General features: G+C 46.8%; 1 protein-coding gene across 9 annotated transcripts in view; it reads right to left on the reverse strand.

Annotated features, from left to right (window-relative positions):
- Nucleotides 1-13492, reverse strand: part of LOC129703510 (alpha-1,4-N-acetylglucosaminyltransferase-like) — a 31885-nt gene that overhangs the window by 7914 nt on the left and 10479 nt on the right. For 4 of the 9 annotated variants that reach the window (XM_055646036.1, XM_055646035.1, XM_055646039.1 and 1 more), the window contains one exon: nt 595-1158. The exons of 4 other annotated variants lie outside the window; for them this stretch is intronic. The gene's annotated coding sequence lies outside the window, so the exon portion shown is untranslated. Of the gene's footprint in view, nt 1-594; nt 1159-11400; nt 12930-13492 lie in introns of all 9 variants that reach the window. One more of the 9 variants, XM_055646044.1, reaches the window with a different exon arrangement.

Below are 13492 nucleotides of genomic sequence, written 5' to 3' on the forward strand. Positions count from 1 at the left end.
GAAACGAGGTATGTAAAGGTGCAGAATAAATCACAGCAGGCACTGATAACCCAGTTACAGTGGAGACCACAATGGTCTAGTGTTGGCTGTGGAAGAGGAGATAACAAAGTGATACGAACAGTGAAACTAGCAGGACAACTAGGGTGGGAGAGGGACGGAGAGAGAGGGAATTCAAGGATCACTTGAAATTAGAAAAAACATTGATATTCCTTCGCTCCATAGATGCTGCCTCACCCGCTGAGTTTCTCCAGCATTTTTGTCTACCTTTGATATTCATTCATACCGCTGGGTTGTGAGCTGCCCAAGAGAAATCAGAGATGCTGTTCCTCCAATTTGCATGTGACCTCATTCTGGCAGTGGAGGAGGCTCAAGACAGAAAGCTCAGCATGGGAATGGGAATGGGAAGGGGAGTTAAATGATTGGCAATTGGAGGATTTCTAGACATTCCATTGTTATATTTTTTCCACAGATCGCTTTCCTTTTAAAGATATCAACAGAACCCGAAAATATGGGAAATAAAGCACGTTTTCCAAGATAAGAACCAAAGTACAGTATAATTCCAAAGTAAATATGTTTAAGAGCTTTGTCACTCACCTGTTTTAAACTGGCAGTGTCAGTGAAGATGTTTCGTGTGACTGTCCTCGGTAATTTAATTTGGCATTTGGCAACTCGAGTTTATGTTTGCATAACAGAATTTATGAATAATGGGTGTGCCCAAAGAGAGATTTGATCATTTATGGGTATGATACAAAGAGCAGTTTGATGGAAAACATGCAATAAGATGAGAAAGAATATATTAACACAGAAGAAATTGTGAAAGCAGGAAGTAATTTCAATAGATTAGGTGTCTACATTCAGTCAATGAGGAATGGGAGATGAACATTTTGCGTGCACAAAATCATGAGAGGAATAGTTTGAATAGATGTACAGAGTGTCTTGCGTAGAGTAGGGAAATTGTGAACCAGAGGACATAGGTTTAAGGTGATGGGAGAAAGATTTAATGGGAACCTGATAGGTAACGTTTTCACACAAAGGGTGGTGGGTGCTTGTAAAGAGCTGCCGGAGAACTTTAGAGAATTCTTCTTTAGTCTGGCTCTCACTGTTTTCTGTTCACATTTTCAGCAGCAATTGTCAAGTTAGTTAGTTCATTAAATATCTCTGAAAGCAAGAAAAAATACTTGGAGACCTCTGAAGATACTGTGAAGTTTTAAAGCAGAATAAGGCCATTTGGCCCTTCAAGTCTACACCATTCAATTGTGGCTGATCCATCCTTTCCTCCCAACCCCATTCTCCTGCCTTCGCCCCATAAAACCTGCCACCCATGCACCCATGGCAGTTACGCTTCCTCAGCAGCAGAGACGGTGGCATCATTCATTCTCAAGATGATTTAATGTCCAGATTTCCTTAATTTGAATTTATTTTTCCATTTCAATTTCTTATGGAAGCTTTCAAGTTGTCAATGTGATCTTGCCCACGTTTTCCACCAGTAGGGTGTCAGGGGATGACACCGGCTTCGGCAACGACCACACTGACAATCACAGTAGGTCACATGGTTTATTTTATTTACAGTGGTATTTAAAGCTGGGGCCGCATGGGGGCTCCGTCCCTCGTTGTCAGAGTGCATGTGCAGTAACGCTGACAATATCGGGCTTGTCCTGGCAGCTTAGTCCTGGTCTACAGAGGAGGCTTCTACGTTCAGGCTTCTTTGTTCAGTTCACCCTTGCTTCGAGAGGATGTGCGGACGGTACAGGATTCTTCCTGACAGCTCAGCGTTGGGCTAGATGAGGCGATGCAGGTGGTCTCTGGATTATCCTGGTGGCCATTCGTTACATCTGTGTGTGTAAGCAGAATCCCTCATTGTCTATGGGCAGGCAGATAGTCTGGCATTTTAGGCTTGCCCCAAGCCGCTCAGTCTTAGCCTCATGTAGAGGTGCTGGTGTCTCTCTCTTGTTTCCTTGCAGTCCAGTATTGACCACACGGTGGCTTTGGTGTCCTCAGGTCTGTTGCTCAGTCTTTCTCAAAATTGCGACGGGGAATGCAAATACTCTTGTCTGCCTCACATTCTAGAATGCCTGAGTTTTCATCGGGAGCAGGATGACAGGGTTCAAGTGGTCAACTAATATCTATCCCCTTACCTGTCTGCCAGGTAAGGGGATCCGAATGACATCCAAGGGAGAGGGCACTGTCACAACATATGATATTGTGCTTGGTTAATGTGGATCAGTCTCCTATTGGAGTTACTCCAAGATAGGCAACTGCGACACAGATGTTGAACATGTTCCTGAAATTGTACTCATGAAGCATTACCCTTTTTGGTTAACACTGATATTTCTCAATCTAAGTTTTGATCTCTGGCAGTCTTTGGGTTATCCTGGTGGCTGATCTGTGCGCAGCCCCTCGTTGCCCGTGGTCAGTGTAGATTGATGCTGTTCAGCCACTAACCACATGTTGCTACCTTCACTAACTCCATCCCATCACCAGAGCTATAACAGCACTCCCCTCCTCCTGCAGTCAGCAGATACTGCACGAGGTCCCAACGGCTGACAGCTTCCAATGCTGTGCTTGTACAACAGTGATTAAAGTTATGTTTGATCTAATGATCTATTGTCATCAGTCTCACATCATTTACATGGTGTAGAAGTGGGATGCGAACTGTTTACCGGTTTTTATTTGTATACTGAGTTTTTATTTCTCACCATCATGTCCTCGTGCAGAAAGCCCGACCCTCTAATCTTTGATGCTGATATCAGCGAACGCTGGGCCACCTTTGAAATAGACTACCGGCACTTCATCAATGTTGCACACCGGACTGACTCCGATGCTGTAAAGGCCACCCTCCTACTAAATCTCGCTGGGCCAGAAGCACTACGCCGCTCCAGAACCTTCAGATATGCCTCTGCGGCAACGACCAGGTAATAACTCCAGCGGAGTCTCCCGACGATTATAATTTGATTCTGCGTAAATTTTAGCCAGATATGCGATCTCCCACCCAACCATATCCTGGACCGGGCCAAGTTTTTCTCTCGTATACAGCTCCCTGGAGAGCGAGCTGACACGTTTATAACAGATTTATTGTACCTTGCTCAGCGGTGTAGATTTCAGCAGCTACCTGCTGAGGAGCTGACGGATCAATTAACTCGAGACATTTTGGAATGAGTGATCTCAAGCTCAGATCTGAGCTTTTAAGGAAGGTTGACCTCACGTTGGACGAAGAGGTGCACGCGTGTCGCACCGCAGAATTTTTTCGTTCCCTCTGACCCCCGGGAGAACAAAACTATACATCAGATAGGTCTCGTTAGACAGAGGGATTACTCAGATAACAGACGTTCCATGACCCAGGTCTCCTCCGACAGGAGACGCCCCACGACCCCTGCCAGCCAAGCGTCCCGCAACGACCCTCATAAGAGGTACCCGAATTGCAACTACCTACATGGAAGACGGGCTTCTTGCCCTGCCATGGGAAAAACCTGCAACTATTGCCAAAAATTCAATCATTTTGCCTCTGTGTGTCATTCAGCCGCTCGGTCCAGTGGGAACAGGCCTGCTCTCAACTTTCTACTGCAGGGTGATAACAGCTCATGGCCACATTCCGACCCCTTCCCCGGGCTCAGCCCAATTAATTCGCAAGATGACTCTTTTGGTTATACTGTCGACCCTACAGCTGTGCAGTGTTCAGACCCTGCTGTCAATATCTCTGTGAATGGATTTCAATTTATTGCCCATCTCCATACGGGCGCAAAAGTAACTACAATGTCTGTTTACCTTTTCGAGAAGATTAAAGCTAACTAGAAGCTCATCAAGGACAGCTCCACTCTCCATGCATTTGGCGGTGAAGTACTCACTCCCCTGGGGAAAACTACTTTGAAATGTACTAAATGTTGATTCTGTGACCCTCCTTGGAAACCAGGCCTGCCAAGATCTCGGCCTGATTGCTTTCGACAAAACAGTTCACCAGCTGCGCACCTCCTGGGATCCACTCACAGACTTCCCTGATCTCTTTGACGCCATCCCAGGCAGGCTACCTGGCACCTATAAGATTGTCAAGACCCCAATGCAACTACCGTTGTTCGACTATCTCACCGCCTGTCCGTTGCGCTGACAGACAAGGTACACTCCAAGCTCAAGGATATGGTCTCTGCTGGCATAATAGCAACAGTCAGCGATCCAACCGCCTGGGTCTCCACTATGATCTCGACCGAGAAGACGAATAAGGGTGACATCCACATATGCATTAACCCTAAGGACCTAAACTCTGCCATTAATCGCCCCTACCACCCCATGAAGACAGTGGAGGAAGTAGCGGCTAGAATGGGAACAGCCACTATATTTTCAGTTCTGGATGCAAATAACTCCTTTTGGCAGGTACCGCTAGACAAAAGGTCGTCAGACCTCACTACGTTCTCCACCCCGTTCGGCAGATACAAGTTCCTCAGAATGCCATTCGGTATCAACTCCGCTAGCGAAGTCTTTCAGAGAACGATGGAGCAGTTGTTTGCAGACCTACCTTGTGCCATCATTGTCGATGACATCCTTGTGTACGGGAAAGACGTGGCAGAGCATGACCGCAATCTCAAATTCGTTCTGGAGCATGCACGAAAAGTCAATCTCAAGCTCAAACCGGACAAGTGTAAGTTCAGGGTCCCGGAGGTCACTTATATTGGACACGTATTCACCTCTGGTGGCCTCAAACCAGACCCTCAAAAGACTGATGCCATCACCGAGATGCCAGCCCCCATTGATGTGAAAGCCTTCCACCGCTTCCTGGGTCTGGCGAACTACCTCGGCAAATTCATCCCAAACCTCAGTGAGCTGAGCTCTCCACTACGACAGCTTACGAAGAAAGATACCACATGGATGTGGCTCCAGCAGCACCAGGCGGCCTTCGAGGTGCTCAAGTCCAAGCTGAACAGTGCGCCGACCCTGGCCTTCTTTGATCTTGATCGTCCCGTGACGATCACCTGTGCTGCCTCAAAATTTGGACGGCGCAGCCCGTCTACAAACGTCCTCTGATGGCACCTTACAGCCCGTATCGTATGCATCTCGTACCATGACTGAAACGGAGCAACACTACGCGCAGATCGAGAAGGAACTGTTGGCTGTCGTATTCGCCTGCACCAAGTTCCGCGACTTCCTCTATGGGAACACTTTCACGATAGAGACGGATCATCAACCCCTGGTAACGATCCTTAATAAGCCCATTCATGCCGCTCCCGCTCGCTTTCAACGCATGATGCTGCAATTGCAGGGTTACGACTTCACGATTACTTACAAGAAGAGCAAAGACATCCACATTGCCGATGCCCTCTCTCGCGCCCCACGGGCTTCCTGCGAACAACACCCACACGAGCGAGAAATCTTCACGGTCCTCGGTGTCGACTTCGTCTCCAGGAGACAGCTATGCACCCTGGCTACACACACTGCTGCCGATGAAACACTTCAAGTCCTATCATCTGTTGTCAAGACTGGGTGGCCTGACAAGATATCCAACACGCCCATGGCGGTGCAGCCGTTCTTCCTCGTCCGTGACGAACTAGTTGTGCAAGACGGTGTCGTCGTCAAGGGCCACAAAGTGGTGGTGCCCTCATCGCTAAGAGATGAGTATTTCGCGGAGGCACACAGCGGACACCCCGGAGCTGACGCCATGCTCACGTGTGCCAGCGAGCTCTTTTACTGGCCGGGGATGGCGAAATACATCCAGGATCGTGTAGCCTCATGACCCGCTTGCAACAGCCTCGTGCCACATCAGCAACGACAACTGCTCCTACAACAACCCCCGCCAGCACTGCCCTGGACGTCGCTAGCGGCAGACATCTTTGAGTGGTTTGGCAAACACTATCTCGTTCTCGTCGACTCTTTCTCCAATTGGTTCGAGATCGACCAGCTGCACTCCCTCACATCCGAATCTGTCATACAGAAGATGAAACGACACTTCTCTGCCTATTGGACTCCGGTAAGCCTGCAAACCAACAATGGCCCCCAGTTCAGCAGCCACACGTTCAAGCTTTTTGCTGATCAATGGAACTTTCAGCACATCACAAGCAGTCCAGAGTATCCACAGAGCAACGGACTCGCTGAACGCCCCGTCAGAAACGCAAAGCACTTGATGGAGCGTGCACGTATTTTACATTCGGACATCTACCTGGACCTGCTGAATCTTCGGAACATTGCCCGGGATGGTGCCCTGGGCTCACCGGCTCAACGCTTGATGTCTCGCTTGACAAGATCTCCGATTCCCATTGCACAACTACAGCTGATCCCCCGAGTGCTCAAACCCGCTAACGTCCAGAGACGCCTCCAGGAGAAGAAAGACATACAGAAGCGGTCCCATGACCGTTCTAGCAAACCGCTCCAGCCTCTACTGCCTGGGCAGGTCTCCGCCTTTGCCCCACGACTGCTCACTCCCGCTTGGCCACTGTGATAAACTCGGCTGACGAGCCACATTCGTACAGGGCGGTGAGTACTTAAATCGGGCGCGGGGATTTATTTCACAGATGCCCGGGACTGTTGGAGAGTGTGGAGGAGGGTCAGGTCGGTGAGTACTTAAATCGGGCACGGGGCATTATTTCACAGAGGCGCGGGACCATTGGAGAGTGTGGAGGAGGGTCAGGGCGGTGAGTACTTAAATCGGGCACGGGGCATTATTTCACAGAGGCCCTGGACCGTTGGAGAGTGTGGAGGAGGGTCAGGGCTTACCAAAATCCGTAACGTTCAACACTCCATAGGGAGGGTTCTGGTGGAAGCCGTTGATTGATGGAAGCAGACTAGAGGAAGCAGCTGATTGGGTGCAACCTCAGGTTAGCATTTGTGCTTTCTGGTTAAAGGTACAGTGCTTTAGTAAAGGTACAGTGAGGTAAGGGTACAGTGGGCTAAAGGTGCAGTGCTTTAGTAAAGGTACAGTGAGCCAAGGGTACAGTGGGCTAAAGGTACAGTGCTTTTTGTTTATATAATCAAGGTGCAGTTTAAAGGCCAAGAGGGAGCAGCTGTTGTGAGTCAGATACCTGCTGATTTCTCCCAGCAGTTTCTATTGTATTATACTTGTATCGGATCCAGGGTAAGGCGGGAGAATGACAGTCAGCGCAGTGTACTGTTCTGGATGTCAGATGTGGCAGGTCATGGTGTCGGATGGCCCTCCAGACGTCCACATCTGCACCAGGTGCAGCGAGATTGGACTCCTAAGGGACCGTATTAGGATCCTGGAGCAGCAGTTCGATGACCTCTGTCTGATCAGGGAGAGTGAGGAGGTCATAGAGGGGAGTTATAGGGAGGTGGTCACTCCAAAACCACGGGAGAGAGACATGTGGGTCACGCTAAGGAAGGGCAAGGGGCAGAGGCAGGAACGAGTGAGTACTCCAATGTCAGTACACCTCGCAAATAAGTACTCCTGTTTGAGTACGGATGGGGCTGACAGCCTACCCGGGGGTAGTGACAGCGGACGGGCCTCCAGCACAGAGACCGGCCCTGTTGCTCCAAAAGGTAGGGAAAAAAGAGGGCAATAGTAATTGGGGACTCTATTGTTAGGGGGTCGGATAGGCGATTCTGTGGACGCAGTCGGGAGACCAGGATGGTGGTCTGCCTCCCTGATGCCAAGGTCTCGGACGTGTCTCAACGCATCCAAGATATCCTTAAATCAGAGGGAGGAGCCTGAGGTCGTGGTACATATAGGTAGCAATGACATAGGTAAAAAAAGGGAAGAGGTCTTGAAGGGAGGATTTAGGGAGTTGGGAGGAGATTTAAGGAAAAGGACCAAAAAGGTAACAATCTCAGGATTACTGCCTGTGCCACGCGACAGTGAGAGTAGGAATGGAGCGAGGTGGAGGATAAATGCGTGGCTGAAAGACTGGTGCAGAGGGCAGGGATTCAAGTTCCTGGATCATTGGGACTTCTTTTGGGGAAGGTAGGACCTGTACAGAAAGGATGGGTTGCACTTGAATCCGAGGGGGACCAATATCCTGGCTTGGAAATTTGCAAAGGCTACTGGGGAGACTTTAAACTAGAATGGTTGGGGCCAAATAGAGAAAGCTAGTAGACAGAATGGGAGGCAGGAAGAAGAAAAGGGAAGCACTCGGACACAAGAGGAGAAAGAAAAAAAAGGAAATAAACAGAGAATAAGAGACGGGGGGGTTTCTTAAATGTGCATATTTTAATGCTAGGAGCATTGTAAGAAAGGTGGATGAGCTTAGAGTCTGGATAGACACCTGGAAGTATGATGTTGTGGCGATCAGTGAAACATGGTTGCAGGAGGGCTGTGATTGGAAACTAAATATTCCAGGATTTTGTTGCTTCAGGTGTGATAGAATTGGAGGGGCAAGAGGTGGAGGTGTTGCATTGCTAGTCAGGGAAGATATTACAGCAGTGCTTTGGAAGGATAGATTGGAGGGCTCATCTAGGGAGGCTATTTCGGTGGAACTGAGAAATGGGAAAGGGGTAGCAACACTTATAGGGGTTTATTATAGACCGCCAAATGGGGAATGAGAATTGGAAGAGCAAATATGTAAGGAGATAGCAAATATTAGTAGTAAACACAAGGCAGTGATTGTGAGAGATTTCAACTTTCCACACATAGACTGGGAAACACATTCTGTAAATGGGCTGGATGGTTTGGAGTTTGTAAAATGTGTGCAGGATAGTTTTTTGCAGCAATACATAGAGGTACCTACTAGAGGAGGGGCAGTGCTGGACCTCCTGTTAGGAAATGAGATGGGACAGGTGGCAGAGGTATGCGTTGGGGAGCACTTCGGGTCCAGTGATCACAATACCATTAGTTTCTATATAATTATGGAGAGGGTCAAAACTGGACCTAGGGTTGAGATTTTTGATTGGAGAAAGGCTAACTTTGATGAAATGCGAGATGATTTAAAAGGAGTGAACTGGGACAATTTGTTTTATGGGAAAGATGTAGAAGAGAAATGGAGGACATTTAAAGGGGAAATTTTAAGAGTACAGAATCTTTATGTTCCTGTTCGGTTGAAAAGAAACAGTAAAAATTGGAAAGAGCCCTGGTTTTCAAGGGAAATTGGACATCTTGTTCGGAATAAGAGGGAGATCTACAATAATTATAGGCAGCATGAAGTAAATGAGGTGCTTGAGGATTATAAGGAATGTAAAAAGAATCTTAAGAAAGAAATTAGAAAAGCTAAAAGAAGATATGAGGTTGCTTTGGCAAGTAAGGTGAAAATAAATCCAAAGGGTTTCTACAGCTATATTAATAGCAAAAGGATAACAAGGGATAAAATTGGTCCATTGGAGAGACAGAGTGGACAGCTATCTGCAGAGCCAAAAGAGATGGGGGAGATATTGAACAATTGTTTTTCTTCGGTATTCACCCAGGAGAAGGATATTGAATTATGTGAGGTAAGGGAAACCAGTAGAGTAGCTATGGATACTATGAGGTTCAAAGTAAAAGAAGTATTGACACTTTTGAAAAATATAAAAGTGGATAAGTCCCCAGGTCCTGACAGGATATTCCCTAGGACATTGAGGGAAGTTAGTGTAGAAATAGCTGGGGCTGTGACAGAAATATTTCAAATGTCATTAGAAACAGGAATAGTCCCTGAGGATTGGCGTACTGCGCATGTTGTTCCATTGTTTAAAAAGGGTTCTAAGAGTAAACCTAGCAATTATAGCCCTGTTAGTTTGACCAGTGGTGGGCAAATTAATGGAAAAGATACTTAGAGATAATATATATAAGCATCTGGATAAACAGGGTCTGATTAGGAACAGTCAACATGGATTTGTGCCTGGCAGGTTATGTGTGACTAATCTTCTTGAATTTTTTGAAGAGGTTACTAGGGAAATTGACGAGGGTAAAGCAGTGGATGTTGTCTATATGGACTTTAGTAAGGCCTTTGACAAGGTTTCTCATGGAAGGTTGTTTAAGAAGGTTAAACTGTTGGGTATAAATGCCGGAATAGCAAGATGGATTCAACAGTGGCTGAATGGGAGAAGCCAGAGGGTAATGGTGGATGGCTGTTTGTCGGGTTGGAGGCAGGTGACGAGTGGGGTGCCTCAGGGATCTGTGTTGGGTCCTTTGTTGTTTGTCATGTACATCAATGATCTGGATGAAGGGGTGGTAAATTGGATTAGTAAGTATGCAAATGATACCAAGATAGGGGGTGTTGTGGATAATGAAGAGGATTTCCAAAGTCTACAGAGTGATTTAGGCCATTTGGAAAAATGGGCTGAAAGATGGCAGATGGAGTTTAATGCTGATAAATGTGAGGTGCTACACCTTGGCAGGACAAATCAAAATAGGACGTACATGGTAAATGGTAAATGGTAGGGCATTGTAGAATACAGTTGAACAGGGGGATCTGGGAATAACCGTGCATAGTTCCTTGAAGGTGGAATCTCATATAGATAGCGTGGTAAAGAAAGCTTTTGGTATGCTCGCCTTTATAAATCAAAGCATTGAGTATAGAAGCTGGGATGTAATGTTAAAATTGTACAAGGCATTGGTGAGACCAAATCTGGAGTATGGTGTACAATTTTGGTCGCCCAATTATAGCAAGGATGTCAACAAAATAGAGAGAGTACAGAGGAGATTTACTAGAATGTTGCCTGGGTTTCAACAACTAAGTTACAGAGATAGGTTGAATAAGGTAGGTCTTTATTCTCTGGAGCGCAGAAGGTTAAGGGGGGACTTGATAGAGGTCTTTAAAACGATGAGAGGGATAGACAGAGTTGATGTGGACAAGCTTTTCCCTTTGACAATAGGGAAGATTCAAACAGGAGGACATGACTTCAGAATTAAGGGACACAAGTTTAGGGGTAACATGAGGGGGAACTTCTTTACTCAGAGAGTGGTAGCGGTGTGGAATGAGCTTCCAGAGGAAGTGGTGGAGGCAGGTTCGTTGGTATCATTTAAAAATAAATTGAATAGGCATATGGATGAGAAGGGAATGGAGGGTTATGGTATGAGTGCAGGCAGGTGGTGTAGGTGTTTTGCGTTTCCCTTTATTTCCCTTCGGGCCCAACTGCCCGAGTTATTCTCTCCCTTGTCGGAGGGTCAAACGGCCACCACTCCACTCGAGCAGATTCCAAGAGAGATAATACAACAAAAGGGATTCCCCTAGGTTCTAGACCTCGGAATTATGGTGGGATATGATAAAAGGTTGAATTGACCAGAGTGTGCTGATGAGGGAAAACAGAAACCAAGATGGACTCAAAGCAAGTCTAAAATTTACAGGCTTTATTGAACAATGAGAAATCGAATCTCACCAACACTACAAAATACGTGGCTAAACTTATGCTTTAAACTAAAACTATGGACGGAAAACTATCGGTCACGTCGTAAAACTTACTTTACACACTTTTACCTGCAAGTATATTCCCCCACCCCCCCCTTTATCTCAACAATGCTATCCTATTTCGGGAATTTCACCAGGTCACTGGGATACTTACAGTTTGGGCTCACGAGCCGTCCAGCAGAGCAGGAAGAAGAGAGTTATAGTTGGGCTCACGAGCCGTCCAGCAGAGCAGGAAGAAGAGAGAAAGAGTTCTGGCTTGACTTCTGTTTTATACCTGAGCTTCCTTTGAAACCCCCAGGTGGTCCTCTGGATGAAAAGGGTTCTTTTGATGATTCCCAGTTTCGATCTGGCATGAACAATAGGCTTCCGATGATAAGGGGTTTGCTGATGTCATGATCCCTCAGCCTGATCGTTATCCCATCGCCTGGACGGGTTCCTATTGTCTCGATGGATGGGTCATCCTGCTGAGGCTTGGTTCCTTCCTTTGTGTATCCAAGATAATCTTGTTATCTCCGTCTCAGCCTTTCCTCCCCAGCCTTTCCTCCCCACACCATTCGCCCAGTTGTTTGATGCGCAAGTCCACATGCCAGACAGGTTTGTGGATTGGAGGTTATTCCGTTGCAGCCAGCAAATTTGTCTTTTTAAAATGTCCATGTCCTTATCAGAGTTCTTCCGTGATTTTGGAGGATTTGCCCCAATAACTTACAGTGGGACTAAGGGAAAAAAAGTTGTTCGGCACGGACTTGTAGGGCCGAGATGGCCTGTTTACGTGCTGTAATTGTTATATGGTTATATGGTAACATTGTTGATTGTGATGGAACTGTTTACCGCAGAAGCAGACAACATCTTCTTGCTGTGAGAGAGCTGCGACCGTCATCCACTGGTCCATATGCTCCTCTGCTCCAGTTCCAGTCGCCATCTCCTGCATCCTCCCCTCGCTCCCGCATGCCTCCGACCACTCCGCGGCTCACATTTACTACTAACAATGGGGCCTCGCCCGTAAAATCTTCTCCTTTTCGGTCTCCACAGACGGGTTCGGTGACGTCCTCGCCTCCTGGTCTTCGTTCTCCTTTTCTCGATGAGGGGGGGGGGGGGGGGGGGTTTGGTTCGCACGCGCTCAGGCCGTGTGTCGACCCCCAGACAGATATGGGGAATATGTTTAACATGTGCATGCCACCCCATTGTTTGACGAGTGTTTTTCATTCTAAAAGAGGAAGGATGTAGATTGATGCTGTTCAGCCACTAACCACATGTTGCTAGCTTCACTAACTCCACCACATCAACAGAGCTATAATGGCACTCCCCTCCTCCTGCAGTCAGCAGATGCTGCACGAGGTCCCAACGGCTGACAGCTTCCAATGCTGTGCTTGTACAACAGTGATTAAAGTTATGTTTGATCTAATGATCTATTGTCATCAGTCTCACATCATTTACAGTCAGGAATAGGCACTTGCATGTCAGGCTTGCCTTGCCACTCAGCCTTAGTCTCAGCAGAGACCCTGGCTGTCCAAGGCATTTTCCCAGCAGCTGTCTTGCCCACTCATTCTTCTTGTCCTCTTTATCCTGCTCATTCTCCCTCTTTCTTCTTTTCTCTTTTCCTTTTAATTCATATTTTCTCTCTCTCGGGAAAAGGTGTTGTAACACAATATAAATTAAACGATGAAATTTACCATTGTAAGTGAGCTGGAATGAAGTGAGATGTATTACTAATGTAAGAATTACTGGGTATTGAATTTGGAAAGTTGGCTTTATTAGTCAACCTCATATATCTGTCAAAATGCCCCTTATTCAATCTTAGGGCAAGAACCTTCTCACGATCCAGACTTCTATAATGCATGGCCCATATTGTGTGGCTGAGAAGGCAGCTACCATCTTGCCTATCATCCTTGCAACCTGCCGTATAGTAGGCTTCTCATTTTCAAGTAAACCTGTGCATGCAACTACATTATTCTGTTTCTTATCTGTGGGTAGGGTCACAGACATATCTGAAGAGTTTACGCCAAATCCCAGATATGCGATAGTCGGCTCTAGCATGGACTTTCCTGGATGAATAATAAATCGTAGATCTTTTAGAGGTGGCTTGGTTGTTGAAACAGCTAACTCAGTGACACATTTTGTCTTTCCTACAATGAGTATGTCATGTATAAACCCCATGACAATATGCCCTTCATATCTGAGTCGGGCAAACAATGGCTTCAGAATCTTTGTAAATAGCCTTGTAAATAGTACTCAACCCATTAAGGGCC

This window comes from Leucoraja erinacea, chromosome 14 (genome assembly GCF_028641065.1).
Source record: "Leucoraja erinacea ecotype New England chromosome 14, Leri_hhj_1, whole genome shotgun sequence".
NCBI lineage: Eukaryota > Metazoa > Chordata > Chondrichthyes > Rajiformes > Rajidae > Leucoraja > Leucoraja erinaceus.